General features: G+C 34.8%; 1 pseudogene across 1 annotated transcript in view; it reads right to left on the reverse strand.

The window, feature by feature from the left end:
* The window catches only part of LOC148941276 (bifunctional glutamate/proline--tRNA ligase-like), a 92,327-nt pseudogene that overhangs the window by 14,840 nt on the left and 62,463 nt on the right, over positions 1 to 15,024 (reverse strand). The window contains exons 16-17 of the transcript XR_016143260.1: positions 11,121 to 11,260; positions 6,994 to 7,188 (exon numbers count right to left, since the gene is read on the reverse strand). The product of XR_016143260.1 is annotated as a bifunctional glutamate/proline--tRNA ligase-like (transcript). The remainder of the gene's footprint in view (positions 1 to 6,993; positions 7,189 to 11,120; positions 11,261 to 15,024) is intronic.

A 15,024-nucleotide genomic window follows, 5' to 3' on the forward strand; every position in this document is an offset into this window, starting at 1 on the left:
GTATAAAGTCAGTGTTTACGTAACACTTGGCAAATCCTCACCCGATTACTCTCGAAAAGGACAGTTTGTAATAAAACAAAAAACATTTTATAGGATCATTGTTTCGTATATAGAATAATTAGTGACAGTTTGTAAAAATTCTAGTTTTATTCAATTAATTTATATACTATAGAAACCGAACACGAAGCTAGAAGAGAATTTTGATCTTACAATTAATGCTAGTTCAAACTTGTTCATAGGGCTTTGGTTGAGTTGATTCAAACAGGGTTTGATTTTAGTGGGGGTTTGAGTTATGTAAAGCCTGAGCTAAGCACGGGTTGATCTTAACGAGGATACAGTTAAATCGGGTTAAGTTGCACGGGGGTTTTGTTGAACGAGGGTTCAGTTGCATTTGGGATAAGATGCACAAGGGCTCAGTTACATGCACACCTGTACAGATACACCATCTGCAACTAAGAAATATCATTAAGATAGCAAACACCTGAATTTCTTTAACATTTACGTTACCATTTTATGAACAATCAGCCCCCCACCCCATATGAAGATGTTAAAGTAATTAAAATAACATCATCTATAGAATACTATATATATATATATATATATATATATATATATATATATATATATATATATATATATATATATATATATATATATATATATATATATGTATATATATATATATATATATATATATATATATATATATATATATATATATATATATATATATATATATATATATATATCTCAATTTCACTTTAGTGGCTCAATTTTACATGGGGCAGAATTTTCCAGGATAATTGTCCAAAGGGGGCAATATGACAGGTGGTGGGAGGGGCAATTAACTGGAAACCATCTTTATATAATAATTAAGGAAAGACAAGATAATCCTCCACTTAGTCGAATGTTAAATAGGTTAATATTCATATAGAATGAATTTAGTATTTTGTTATAATAATACGTGTGAAATGAGTCAGCCCAAGGAGCCGTCTTTGACGGACCGTACTGAACTATGTCTTCGTTTGCAGCCGAGTGACATCAACATAGATAGCCAATCAGGTCAAATTCATCTATGGCGGTGTTTGCCTCAACCTCGGACGCATTAATTGGTTAATAGTTCCAATTTCTCTTGGCTAACTCCACCTGAAAAGGCCAAATGACGACCCTACTTATCCCCAACACTTTTAATTGAGATAACATTAATCAATTTTTTACAAGTACAGCAACTGTGAAAGATATACGAAAATAAAACAAAATTACCGAAGTTTTTAGAGTTTTAGATGATGACAAAAACCTCGGACTGTATAAAAAAAGGATACATTTCAGAATGTAAGTTTTTTAGTACATCAAAAAAAGCTTACTGTTCTAATTAAAAAAACATAGTGGGCCAGGAGTCGTTCTTAAAGAGTTGGAACATAATTCAAAATTTGGCGTAAAGAGCCAGGCGATAAGGAAGAGCAACCCCCCTCACATATGTAATAATTTATGTTCGTTTTAAGTTTTAATGTTGCTCTTTACTTTCAGTTGAAAAATTTGTTTTTCTCATATTTATTTTCTGATCGTTTTTTAAATAGTGCCAGAACATATGACACATCCTTCACGGAAAAATCCCTCCTTCCCAAAATTTATTCTCTAGACAATTCAATCTTGGTGTGAATTTACCCCGGATAATTACCCTTAACATCTCCACGCGTAAAATGAAGTCGGCATTACGAAAGCAAGATATAAGACGAATTTCGTATTCGAATTTTGGCAAAGTCCCCCACTGTAAAATTTGCTCTTAAAAATTCACTCCCTGAAAACTTCCCTTCCCATGGAAAATTATCCCCGTTGTAAATCCCACCAGCAGAAAGTACCCACCCCACCCGAAAAATGTATGCATACTTTCCACTAGCCAATACTACACGTCAGTAATGGACAAATTTCGTAACTCAAACCCCTTTCCCCAGGGGCTGTGGGGGGGGGGCTTTAAATATCCAAACGGACTTATTATTTTGCATTTAAATTATAATGAAAAAACTTAAATGGGGGCCTTATTACCAACAGTTTTTTTTGTCAAATAAAAACAGCCCTAGAACTTTTAATTTCTGTTTGAATGAGTCCTCTCCCGAGATTCTAGGACCACTGGGTCGATACAATCAATCTTACAAAAAACAACAACAAATACACACGCCTCCGTGATCTTTCTTCTGGTAAATAATAGGAAAGTCCACATTGTGCGGATAGGAGCTTGAAACCTATGAAGTAGGGTTCTCTGATACACTGAATCTAACGGTGTGATTTTTAATAGGATTTGACTTTAAGGGGTGTTCCCCCCTTTTTGTTCCCAAAATTCAAGGTATCTAGTTTATTTTTGTTTCCTTTCAGTGTTCCATAAAGAAGTTCAATTGGGTGTGTTCATTGTTTTTTGCTCCTTGCTCTTCTGGAATTTTCACGACGGACCGCCGATTGCAGTTGGTAAGTGATGACTTTTTCTTCAGCTTCATCCCCGAGAGGTATCAGAGATTTTGATATAGATAGATTAAAGTATTTAGAAGAGTCTTATTTAAATCTCAGGCTTATTTTTGATCAAGAAATTGGTCAAGAAAATGATTTCCATTTGTTTGATGATAAAAATTTTCCTAAAAGTAAATATGTAATTTCTAATTTAATTACTGGGAGGTCTTCCGATTCTCAACTTTTGGTATTTCATTTGAATTGCCAAGGACTGTATTCCTCATTTTCTGATCTAGAGTCGACATGTCGGGAGCTTAGACCAGATTGTATAGGTCTATGTGAAACATTTATTACACAACAATCCGAAAGCCTTTTGGATATTCCAGGTTACACTAGCCATTTTCTCCACAGAAAACAGATGAAAAGGGGTGGTATAGCAATTTATATCCGCGACACACACACGGTTCAAATTAGGCAAGACCTTACACGAAATACTGAAGGAATTTTCGAGTCGTGGGTCTTATAAGGAATTGTGTCCCCAAAAAAAAAAATTATTTTGGGGGTAAATTATAGTTATACGTCAGGGTAAACGTCTCAGTTTATGGAACATATGGCTCAAGTTCTGGAGCTAGCCCAGTGTAAAAAGAATGAGGTTATTCTCATGGGAGATTTCAACATTAACCTCAGTATTCTGCTAACGGCCGAAGCAGCATATTTGCTAAATAATGTGGCAGGTTCAGGCCTATATCCTGCTGTTACGATTCCGACACGGATTACTGAGAGTACGCATTCACTTATCGACAACATATTCAGCTCCTTGCTCCAAGAGTCGGTGGCAGTCCTCGTCAGTGACACATCAGACCACTTCCCCATTCATGCAACACTCGCCCTTTCAGAACCATCTAAGATAAGGTCCCGAATCAACCCTATGTTACCGATTATATGTTTAACAGAGGAAAACTTGAAGAATTTAAAACAGGAACTAGAGCAATTAAACTGGGATAACGTAATGGAGATTCAAGATGTAAACGAAGCATTTGGGTCATTTCACTAGACGTGCATGGATGTATACAGTAGATGTTGCGTGAGAAACCCGAGAACTAATAAACGACAAAAAGACCAGCCAATTAGCCCCTGGATGACAGATGGTCTTTTGGTTTGTGTGAATAAGAAAAACCACCTTTGGGGAGAGTATAGACACTTTCCGAGCTTAGCGCGGCTAGAGGAGTGTGAGCAATACAGGAAAGTCCTTCGGAATGTGTTACGAAGAGCAAAGCGTGGCTATCTGCAGCAAATTCTGACGGAAAGTGGGAAGGATGTTCAAAAAGTTTGGCAAATTGTCAACTCAGTACTACGGTCAACCACTAAGTCGTCCTTATTACCAGCAAAATTGGTAATGAATGATGAAAAAAATAAAGAACCTACAAAGGTTGCCGCATAGCTAAGCAAAGTTTTTGCAAATATTGGCGATACCACAGGAAATTCCGTCGGGATACCATCTAAGTCATACAAAGAATACCTTGGTCCGAAGTGTATGAAATCAATGGCAGTGAGTCCTTTAACACCAGGTGAGCTTGAATTACTCGTAAAAAATTTTGAAGGGCTCTTCTGCTTCAGGTTTTGACCTGGTCCACACAAAGGCACTGAAAGCAGTAATGAAGACCATTGCTGAGCCGCTAACTTACCTTGTAAATCTTTCATTAGATAAAGGGGTCTTTCCTGAAATGTTAAAAAAGGCAAAGATAATACCTCTTCACAAAGGTGGAAATCATACAGACACATAAAATTATAGACCAATCTCAATCTTATCAGTTTTCTCGAAAGTCTTTGAAACGCCAATGAAAAACCAGCTTTACCAATATTTAGAGGCCAAAGGCTTTTTAACAGCCGCCAATTCGGGTTTAGGGTTGGCCATTCAACCGAAGGCACCCTTACTTCACCAAGTTTATTCGTAAACAGAATCCTAGATTCGGGTGCTTTACCTGCAGCTGTGCTTCTAGACATTAAGAAAGCTTTTGATAGCATGCACCACGAAATATTACTAGGAAAGCTGGATCATATTAGAGTTCGTGGCCAAGTCCTAGATTGGTTTAAGTCTTACCTGGAAAATCGTCGAATTTACACAGGAAAGGACCATACAAATGATGTCGTAGTTAATTGCGGGGTGCCAGAGGGCTCTAAATAGGGACCGGTCTTGTTTCTTGTTCACGTAAATGATCTTCAGCAAGTACTGACTCCTGTAAGTCGTAGCCCTTATTGCTGCAAACTATGTCACCCACAAACGACGCCGGGGTCTATGGTAGAAGCCGAGGACAAACTAACGGCATTTGCGGATGATTCACTTATGGCAAGCTCAGAATGGAACATCATGTCTCTCAAAACGAAGCTACAAGACATTCTTGAAGAAACGTACCTCTGGATGGACGCAAATCGTCTAGTCATCAACATTGACAAATCGAGTGTTTTACTTTTTTCACGTATAGATTCGCTGGCTCCTGATGTGATTGGTATTGAAACCTCTCGTGGACTTATCAAAAGACCAGAAAAAGGACACGTTCGTTACCTAGGGGTTTTAATCGACGAAAACCTCTCGTTCAGACACCACATAGCAAGTGTCGAGACGAAGCTTTCAAGGAACCTTGGAATCTTGAGAAAACTCAGTCACCATTTCCCTAAAAAAATACTGATCCTGATTTACAATGCAATTATCAAGCCTCACATTCAATATTGTTCTACGGTTTGGCAATCTAATTTCAAGACACATTTACAGAGACTAAACTCAGTTCACAATAAAGCACTTCAAATTTTAGGCCCAGCACGGAACAGCCTATCAATGGCATCACTTTACAAACTATCTTGCACTGTTTTTTGTTTTAAATATTTTTCAGGAACACTCCCATCACCATTTAGAGGCTTATTCACACTAGCATCACAAATCCATAGTTTAAATACACGATCTTCATCAGACATTTACATACCCCCGACACCAACAGCTAGGTCGGAATTTTCTCCTAGAATTGCGTGTGCTAGAGAGTGGAATGTACTTCCGCAAGAGCTGCGGTCATATAGGTCTCTCGGCTCCTTTAAAAAGAATGTGAAAAAATATCTAAAAGATTAAATATTTTTTTACTGGATTTATTTTATTATTATTATGTTTTGAATTTTTCGTTATTATTATTAATTATCATATTTTAGTTTGATACTTAAAGGGGTGTGAGTGGAGGAGAAGTTGTGTTAAATTTATTGTTATTTGATGGCGGTTCGGGGTGGAAATTGAAGAGGACAGGAGGCCACGCTGTATTTAGAGTGTGCAATTATTACGGGCCCAAACGTGCATCAATGCACAAGGAACTAAGTTAAGTTTATTTTTATATATATTTTTTTGAATTAAAACCCATATTGAACTGAACTGAAGAGTAAACTTAATGAAATTTATCTATTTGAAATCAGCACTAAAGTTCGATTCTTCTTATATTTCCCTACAGTTCGTTACCACGAACTGTTTGATATCAAAATTCAGTTTTTTAGAGTCTCGCTTACCATTGAGCCGTGCCACTCCTTACTTACAGTTCCTTACCACGAACCGTTTCGTTATAGCTATTCCTAACAAATTAAATTACGAAAGAAATCGAATATTAAACTATATCCACGCAGGGCCGGATTTAAAGCTTTGACGCTTCAAGGCCCAAGCGTTTTTGCCACTCTGTATTCATACCATTGGAGGGAGGGTCAATTTTCCTCAAGAAAATAATTTTAATCATGACAGTAATTTTATTGCAAAATAACATCACTTATGATAATAATTTGAACATCAAATGTTGTTTGGCTACATGTCAACTGCATCAAAATGACAAAAAACCTTGCTAACATCAATTAGGGTTATGCATTTTTTTCTTCACTATTTTGTACCAAGATGGGCTTCAAATGTAAGCATTGATCTACAATCATAGGCTCAAGATCATCCGGATAAAAACTCAATAGTTCACTTACATGGTTCGTGATTTCTGAGGCGTGGATTTGCGCGGCGGTGGAGGGCACCTAGCACTATGATGATAAAACTTATCGGTCCAATTTTTACGAAAAAAAATCAATCAATGATAATTTATTGCGCCCTCTAGTATTGTGCGCCCCTTGTCCCGGGCCGAGCGGGTCTCTTGGTAAATCCGAAACAGTAAATACGATATAATTCTGAGCTTGGCCATAATTCGTATCGCTATTTATAGTGATGATGATATTAGGGATGAGCAAGCAAGAAAAAGAAATTATGTCTTTCCTGACAAACAACTTTAATATGGAGGAAGCGAAAGAAATATATAGATGGTGGAGAAAATATTTTGGAACGCATCAGGTAGTTTATAAGGTAACAAGGTGACTTTATCATGTAATAGTACTCTAAATACTTCCTAAACTTTTCTTCTGAATGTTTCTTTACTCCTGGTGATGGTTGGAGGGGACATATACACCCCCCTCCTCCCAGTAGTATTAAATAATGTGCTCATTGGGTCAATCAGACTGGTGTGATAATTTAGATAAAGACATTTAAAGGAAATTTACCTGTACAGAAGCTACTCTAGGTGGCAGGACCATTCCGTTATTATCAGCGTGCACCATAATTAGGACACCAATGATTCTGGTCGAAATACCCCATGAGTTTTGCCATACATAGCTTTTCTCTTTTGTATCGGGATTCCCGAATCCAATGTCAAACATTTTCGACAAATTTTGACCAAGCATGTGTGAAGTCGCACCCTGTAAAAAAAAAACAAAAAAAAACACGTAATCAACAAAATTAATAAATAACTTTTTACTATTACTTTTAATTTGCATTAGACGATTAAAAGTTATCAACTTATTTACAAAAAAATTTGAGAAATACTTGAGGGCACACACAAGCAGTTTTTTTTTTGTTATCCCCAATACAAAAATAGAGCAGACGACTTATTTGAAAATCCTGAGAAACTTATGATAATTCGGGAGGCAAGGAGATAACTACGCAGCTGTGTTTTTACAGTTTTGCGTACCCCAGGTAAAAAAAAACAAATCAATAGACTTTATTTTAATATAAAATTAAACGAGGTACCTTTTGTCTATTTTTTTTATGGTAGTACGAGGTGACTGGAGGAAAGTTGCAGAAATGATTGATCGATTTTTTTTTTGTGTGACTCTAGTAGTAGCTCAATGACGAAAAAGTGTACACATTGGTGCTGTGTTATCAATATTGTGTGAGTTGTTACTGCGAATATTCGGTATCAAGGGTAATTTCATTTTCCTGGCACTCCCCTAAGATAACGTCTTCCTACAAGTTCATAGGCAAGTCAGAAGACTGAATTCAAGATGTCTTTCATGTACATAAGTGTATGCATATAATTCAGTTGTAGTTACTCAATAAAAGAAAGAAAAAAAGGCACTGAACTTCGACAGATGTAAAAAATATTTATATGTGTTATACTTGTATGTTTATAAATTTTAATTTACACTTTATATATTCCATTTATTTATAAATTTAGGGGTAAAATTACGTAAACTGGATAATGTATGAACATCATAAAAATGTGCATACTTGGCTGCTAAAATAATTGTCTCTAAGCTTTTCTATTCTAATACACTCCATTCAGAAGTTCAAATGACTTGAAAATAAATGTAAAACTTTATACTTATTCGCCAAATCAATACCAGAACAAACAGAAAATATGGACACTTTAGAAATACAAGAACTTATTATAGTTCTTGTAGTCCTTATACATAAAGAACATATTTTTGAAAGATACAGACTTTTCCTTGTAGTCTTTATACACAAAGAACATATAGAAAATTGAAAGTTAAAAGAACTTGTAATACTGCTTATAAATTATAATGGAATCATGTAATTATTACCTGAACAGACACCAGACCCTAAAGAAATAGTATAGTTATGCACGAGCAGGTATTCAGTTACAAGATATATAACAAAAATGGAGGTAATAGAGTTGGAGACATAAATGACCATTTGGGCCTGTTTAAAATAAGACGGGAATATGTACTAATTCAACACACAAATTATGTTTGCAATTTTTTTTTCCATATCATCATAAAAAAACTTTTATTTTGACTAAAATTAGAACTTTCATTGACAAGGAAGACATAAGCCATCGATGATTTACCGAATTTTACTATGGTACAAAATGGGAATTTTTATTTACAAGGAAGACATGAGCCATCAATGATTTACCAATTTTTAAATGATACGAAATTTTACGGTGGTAAAAAAAGAAATTTTATTGCCAAGGAAGACACAGGCCATCTAAGATTTACAGATTTTTAAATAATTTACCAAATTTTACTATGGTACAAAATGGGAATTGCCAAGGAATACATAATTGCCAAACTGCCAAGGAATACATACGCGATCAATGATTTACCAAGTTTTAAATGATTTACCAAATTTTAATGTGGTAAAAATGGGAAGTTTTATTGTCAAGGAAGACGTTAGCCATCAATGACATACCAGTTCACTGCTCAAACAACTATTTTGCAAACTGGGATTTCAGTAAAGACGTGATAAAAACACCGATGTCAATTAAATATAATGTCAATAAAATGTCTGAGATGTCTTATAAATTTCAATAAAAAATTTGCTCAAATTGAACCAAAAGGCAGGTTTTTCGCAACCAAACCAAACAAAATTTTAATAAAATCTTTGATTTTGAAACTTTAATTTTCTTAAAAAAAAAAAAAAAAATAGAAACAATGGAGGCACTGGGATAACCTAACTTATTTTATGTAATCCCTTTATCCCCTTTATTAGCTAATATTTTTGTGGAGAATATTGAAACAATTGCGTTAGATTCATATTTTTTAAAACATATTTTCTGGGGCCGGTATATGGATGACATTATTTCAGTATGGGATTATGGGGAGGAGGAATTAAAGGGATTTTTGGAACATCTTAATTGTTTGGGAGGTGATTTAAAGTTTACCGTTGAATTTGAAGAGAATGATAAAAATCATTTTCTTGATGTTATTTTTTTGAAAAATCAAAATAGTCTGAATTTTAGAATTTACAGAAAACCGACAAATAACAATTGATTTTTGTCTTATAGTTCCCGTCACGCTCACCGAGTACAAATTGGCTTGATCATCTCTTTAACTGACCGGATCTCTAGTATTTGCTCTCCAAAATTTGTTGAGGAGGAGTTGTCTTTTCTAAGGAAAATACTAATAAGCAACATTTATCCAGAATGGTTAATTAACCAGACTTTTTCAAAAAGAAGAAAAAGGTTTCTAGAGATTTCTAAGGTAGTCTTGGAGACAACTCGGGAGAAGGATGTTTTTTGTTCCTTACCATATGTACCCGGGCTAAGTGAAAAACTTAAAATAATTTTACAAAGCAATGGTCTAAGGGTAGCTTTAAAGAGTAATAATACTTTGGGTAGTTTCCTAAATTCTGGGAAGGATCTAACTTCATTGGGGCAACAAAGTGGGGTTTATCAGATCCAATGTACTTGTGGAAGCTCATATGTGGGACGTACTAACCAGAGTTTGGAAATGAGATTATTACAACACAAAGATTCTATTTCTTCGGCTTTAAAGCAAGATTCTAAGTCTGAAGATTTCACTTCAGCCCTTTCAGAACATATTTTTAACTTTCCAGACCATTTTATTTTGTTCGAGACTGTCTTTTTGGTTTCTAGGGATCGGGGTTTAAAAAGAAAAATTTTCGTGAAACTCTTAAAATAAAGAAAATCTTATTCAAGAATATTGCTTTGAATCGGGATACAGGTGAATATGGGCTGGACTCTATCTATGATAATTTATTAAAATCTGACAAGAGTAAAGATCAATTCACCCAATGTAGTTGACCTTTGTCCAAATGCTATATCATTGAACGCTAATGAACCGAATCCAAGAAGGTCAAAGAAGATAGCTTCCACCTTTGCTTTGAAAAGAATTAGAGATTCAAACAATATGTAGTGTTGATTTAGTATATAAACTTTTGTTTTAAATTGTTTTATTTTAGTTTTACTACTGATGACGGTCACTGTATATGTGACCGAAATATCTGGTATTTTTGTGAATTTCTATCACTGTTATAAAAAACACTGTCTATTAAAAGGATTTTATCCCTATTTGAACTTTTATTTATAATCTATTTAACTCATATTATTTAAATAGCCCAAAGCATTGAACTTTATCAGATTTTTAACGGTGATCATTCAGATATCCAGCATCTTTAAATATTTAACGCTTACTTAAATAGGTAGAGCCTAGTGAGACATATGCTATTATAGCAAAAACTGCGTACTTGCCAACTGCATGAGAGGGGAGGGCCTGATATCGTCCCCTTTCAAAACATTTTTTCAATGAAGCCCTCCCCCCTAAAACACAAAATTATGACCTGAAATATACATTTAGAGAATCATAATTTAAAGATGCGTTGATAGTTCGAAGATGAAAGCCACACGCAAAATAGTTTTAAACGAGGTACGACTTTTCCACTTCCATGGTCTATCTATGTAGGTAGAAATTATGTTTCAAACACTTTATAGTTTTTGATGCAGCAGTATTTAATAAACAATTAGCAATATATAAAAAAAAACCTTTCAGATTAAATCCGCCCCATGTTTCACGCAGAATCAAAAAAGCAAAGATTTATAGTTTTATATTCAGCTTAAATATAAAACAACAGTAAAATAAGTAGATACCTGAATGCCTCTGCCACACGCAGGAACAAACGCTGCAACGGTGGTGGTAATATCGGCACCGGCACATTTTTCTTTTTCTGATTTTCTCAATTTTATACCGGGACCAGCTCATAGGTCGGTGTAAATCGTTGCATATAATTCTGAAAAATATTAAACATACAAACAGGTAAAAAAAAGGGAGAGAGAATGCGAGAAGAGAGAGAGAGAGGGGGGGGGGGAAGCGGGGCGAGACGAACCAGTTTGGTTAAGGCCAAAAATTAATGTGCAATGATATAGCCAGAAAATACGGAAATAATAAATGAAAGATGTGAATAGCTTTAAAATCGAACTAAATTTATACAAACGAACATTGGAATTCTTTTAATTCATCAAGCTTAATTATACAAACTGTCAACTACTTGACACAGACACTTCTCATCCATTGTAAAAGACTGGAAAGTCAAAACTTTGACACTTGTTCATGGACCTTCTTCCTCTTCTTTGATTATATGGAGACGCCAATAGATAACTTCCCACTTCATCACAGACCCGCCTCCCTCTTTCTTCATTATTTAGAGACGTCAATAGATAACATACCACGACCTCAAAATACATACTTCCTCATCTCTGATTATTTAGAGACACTAACATATAGCCTCCATAATAGATAGACTACCACGTCCTCACATTACCTTATTCCTCTTCTTTTATTATTTGGAGACGCTAATAGATAACCTCTACACAATTCCAGGCCCTATACTTACTTTAATTGCCATAGAATTGGTTCAACTTGAATCAGGCAAGCAAAGCGTTATCATCATTGTTTTATGGCAACTTTGAAAACACATGCGATTATAAATGACTTTATGCAATTAAACTCAAGAAGAAATATTTCGCTAAAAGAAAACCGTCTATAAGCCTCAAAATTTTTGTCTTCGCCTGTTCAACTTTTTGACAGCAACATGTCCCCTATTGAAAACACTGACGAGCGTTAAATACTCATACAAGGGCCACTCAAAGAATACATGGAATTTCTGTAGACAAGTTAATGGTAACCGTTCCTGGATCCCTGAAGGATTTGTAATCTAGACTTTTTAGATGGTTGAAAAACTCTCCCAGACGCCTATTATGTAGAAGATTTGACTAAATTGAAAGCAGAATCAGCTAAAAATTGTTTAAGAGAGCTCCATCCTTCAATACCCCTCTATCATCGATCAAACTTGCTGTAACATCCATCTTATAGACAGGTCTAGCTCCATCTGACCTTTAATAATTCGAAACCCTCAAAGAAAATTAGAAAGGCTTACATTAGAGTAGCACTGAGGAAGGGGAAGATGCAGCAAACTAGAGGCTCATCATTAGTATTGAAAATCAGTCGCACTGGTTACTTTAAAAACGACATAATACGACGGAAGAACCGCTTTTATAAGTTCACCGACCTCCATAAAGGTTCTGCTGAATAGTTTCTACATAAAATGAATTCTAAGATAAAATTAAGGTGCATCTATGACAGACAACCTAGATCCCAAGTTGTTTACTCATTGGCGCATTAAATATCCAGTTTTCTTGTTACTTCTTTCGGATTAGCGTGAGACAAGAAAGAGACAATTGACAGAATAGATGTAAAATATATAATTGGGGCTATATATTTGATCATTTGGGGGGGGGGCAAAGTATTTGCCCCCCCCAATGGGACACAATTATACTAAAAAGTACCACTAAAGTAACACTAAAAAAAAGTAAAGTCAAAAATAAAAAACTAAAAATACAAAAAAGGAAAAAAAAATCCTAAAAAAGCAAAAAAACCTTCATAAAAACTTTATCCCCCCTAATGTTTAAATATATAGCCCAAATGTATTTATTAATTATCATATTTTTATATTAACTTTGTGTATTTAAAAGCATTGAGGGTCAGATAAACATTTTAGAATAACAGTAGGTAGGGCGTTTATACTACAATTAAGAACAGTTTCAGTAAAAAAAAAGAGTAATATTGAATATTCCTTGTAACACGGCCACATACTTTATACCGAAGACAGTCAAAAACCAGCCTGAATGTTCAAACTAACAAAATGGCGTGTTGGTGCTTGACCTGAATTACAATACTTCCATCAAATGTTCATATTGTATTTCGCTTGTAATTGTACTTCGATGGGAGAACTGTAATTCGTATCGTATGTTTGTATCTAAGGTGAAAAAAAACAGATAAGGGATTAAGAGGCAGATATGTATTAGAAAGTCCACATTTTTGTGTGTTAGGAGGATTATTTCCTCTTTTCGTTTGTTCGCTCACAATACCAGCCGGTCAAACCCGACAGTTCTAAATGTCAAACATTATATAACTCAAAGAAGATGAGAAGCTGATTGAACAGGAAACAGTTTAGACAACTAACGTTCATGGATATACAAACATTATCATGAAACACAAAATTTTACCGCTCACTAATGCTAACTTTAGCGATTGTTTTTCGTTCGGAGAGATTTTTAAAAATTAAGAGAGAATGGAAAAGCTACAATGCATCACCTCAGATTATATGAAGATCACAGATTCTAACCCTGATTTTTAGTTATTGAACTAAGGCAAATTTTCTGAAATATTGACAAAACATTTTAGTCACCATATATACATAATGCATAGTAATTTTCACTTTGTTTTGAGAGACTGTTAAAAAATTCAGGGACTATTGCAAAGTTGCTGGTTTTTTATTTGGAGACTTTTAAAAAATCGGGGACTAATGCAAGGCTTTAGAAGTATTAACAAAACAGCTTAGTCACAATGTATTTTTAGATATCTATGGGGTAGGGGGACTTCCCGGTTTTTTCGATGTCTTCAGTGAAAATCACTAAAAGGGATTTTTAATTAATATATAATAAGCCGTTTTAAAATTAAAATAAAGGGACGACACAGCCCCAATCACGCAATTAACTCCACGAGCAGTCGTACAAGTCACTCTTTTAGAAAACCATACTAAAGATTGTACGCTTCTGAAGAATATGGCAACACTCTTGAGACAGTGCGGAAGGATATTCATGCTCTCTGCACAGGGATAAATTGAACAAGTCAGATCATTTTTTGTTACTTTCCTCTACAATAGAAGATAAGGAACACATATTCCTCATCTCCAAAAGATGAGGAACTTTTAAAATTCCTTATTTCTGCACATTGTAGAAATGAGCTTAGTAGCTACAGTACAACTGTTTCATATACTTGCCAGTCTAAGTTATTCGTTCATTTATTTCATTCGTTTATTAGATAAATTAGCAGCATCATTGTGACGGACAAGAGACAAAAATTAGTTTTGCAATTTATTATATCTTCTCAATTATTTTCCCGGTTCAATGTGACAACAGTGACAGAACATCGATACTGTTCTAATCTCTTCATACTTTTATTACATCCTTGAAGAAAAATCTTAGAAAATCGCGGTTCTCAGAAATGGAAAGAACTCTGATGGAAGCAGGGCGCAAAGCATATTTGTAATTTGATGTCCTTGGTAAGTGTCTACTCCACCCCTTCGAACAACCATAGTTAATATTCAACGAGTTGGCTCATATTTTAACAAATTTGTGGACAAACGCAAAAAAATAGTTCTCAACAGAACATTACACACCTATTCGCATTGCCTATAGCTCTCCCCCCCCAAAAAAAAAAATAGTGAAGTTAATACTCAATCCCCGATCATTGTGAAAATATATTGTAGACCAACAATAACTACAGGTGACATTCGTCACCATTCTTTTATGACTGTTAATATATAATAAGAAGTACTTGCTTGGCATCAGATTCCCGTTGTATAGTACCAAAATAAGAGCTAAAGATTAGTGATTGGCTGGGAGTTACCGACATGAAAAATTATGTACATAGACAATCTTACCAAGAATTATTTTTTCTTCTAAATTTCTCGGCGATTGTAAGCGGATTTCG

The sequence above is a fragment of the Artemia sp. Qi Xiang Cuo genome, chromosome 18, assembly GCF_049724085.1.
Source record: "Artemia sp. Qi Xiang Cuo chromosome 18, ASM4972408v1, whole genome shotgun sequence".
NCBI lineage: Eukaryota > Metazoa > Arthropoda > Branchiopoda > Anostraca > Artemiidae > Artemia > Artemia sp. Qi Xiang Cuo.